We start from the raw sequence: 1,896 nt of genomic DNA, 5'->3' as shown, positions 1-1,896 counted from the left end.
TGTGATACAACCAGGGTAGCCGGGTGATGCGGACTGGCCTGGCAGAGGGCTTGAGGCCTTGCTGATCGGGAGACATTGGGATAAGCTGGGGTGGAAGTGGTAGAAGAGGTTGTTACAGTTCTATTAGCCCTGAAATGTGGGGGGCCCCAGGCCAGCCCCTGGTCTCATGGGGTCTTTCTGGAAGCTCTGTAGAGCCTGGTTCTTCCACCTCCCTAGCTGCCCTTGTCTGGCCTCCCAGGAACACTGGACACCATGTCTCTGTCTGCAGATCACCAGGCCTTTTTCAGGGACCCATGAGGCCCATGGAGCCAGCATGGGTTCTAGGGTGGTCCGAGCATGTCAGCGCCCACCATCTCACACATCTTTGCCCTTGCCTGAAGCAAGGAGAGGGGGCAGAGGCAGCCAGGGGAGGCTGGGTGGAGGAGGGGCAGGCCCAGTGGCGCTCATCTTCCCGTCAGAGGAAGCTCAGGGACACAGGAACTTCTGGATTTTGACCTGGGAATCCAGGCTATATTCCCCACTCACCTTCTACAGAACAAGAGTGTGACCCATCATCCCTTCTCACACCCCCTCAGGTCCAAAGGGCCTAGCAGGGGGAGCCATGTGGAAGGAAGGGGAGTCAGAGGACAGCTCCCCAGAAAGACCCCAGAGTGGAGCAGAGCTAGCTTGGATCTGAGAGGGGAGCTAGTAAAGAGGGTCTTCTGTCCATCTGAGTGGCTATGACACCAAGGGCTGGGCCTTATCCATGACTTCCTTGGGGTCAGCAGAGTGGTAGGGTCTACCTCTTCCCTAAGCATGTGTATGTCGTGAATGTGTTTGTGTGTATGTGTGTATGATTCCCCTTCTGCCTGCGTGGACCAGCAGTGACCAGCTTGGGGAATATGTAACTTCACAGCACTGATTACCATCACATGCTGGGGCTGGTTACCTCCTCCACATAGCAACTCCACACATCTCATGTCACGAGTCTTTCCCATGCCTATGAGGGGGGCCAAGCAGCAGACAGCTCACACAGGGTCACCAGGCCAGGCAGTGGCCACAGCAAATATGCCAGGTCGATCACCTCCCCCAGACCCTGGCTACCTCCACAAGGGCCCACGCTCCTGTTCCTGATGCTAGCCCAGCAGTTTATTCTGTTTTCCTGCCAACTTTCCTCTCTTCTCAGGGCCCAGAAGGTTAGGTTTGCATCTGGCCTTACTCACATGCCTTCCGTGTCTTTGGCCTCATGCGTGTGCTTGGCTGGTTACAGGTCCCATCAAATCCACACACTGACAATCAGCTTGGGCATGACCCTACACGAGCTCTCTGCTGCTTGGCCTCTCTCACAGGCATGGGAAGGACTTGTGACATGGGACGTGTGGAGCTGCTGTTTGGAGGAGGTGCATATATAATCAGTTAACCAGCTCTAGCAGATGATGGTTATCAGTTCTGTGAAGTTACAGTCACCCACCGCGAGCTGGTCACTGCTGGTTCAGGCAGGAAGAAGGGGAATCATATACACACACGTACACACTTACACACACGCAGAGGCAGGAATGAGCTTCAGATAGCCTTGCTAGGGAAATGGGGAAGGTATACCTGACTCTCAACCTGAGGGCTTCTCTGGCCAGAGACCCCTGTGGCTGCTGGGCTTCACCTCCACTGTGCCCACCGGCAGGGTGAAGGGAGTTCAGCCCGGTTCCATCTGCAAGTGGTCTCAGCGACATGTGAGTCACAGAGCACCGCCCAGTTCCCCACATCCACCTTTCACAACCCACCGATGGCGCCATTCATTGGGCAGGAAGAACAAGAAAGAGGCCACAGGAAACAGTGGCCGCGCGTCAGCCAGAAGGAAGGCCAGCTGGACAGAGCTTGAGACCAGGAGGCCCCACAGCCACCGGACTCTGCTGACTACTG

Source organism: Peromyscus californicus, unplaced genomic scaffold (genome assembly GCF_007827085.1).
Source record: "Peromyscus californicus insignis strain IS unplaced genomic scaffold, ASM782708v3 Scaffold_8__1_contigs__length_139910024, whole genome shotgun sequence".
Taxonomy (NCBI): Eukaryota; Metazoa; Chordata; class Mammalia; order Rodentia; family Cricetidae; genus Peromyscus; species Peromyscus californicus.
This window is presented reverse-complemented; position numbering follows the sequence as displayed.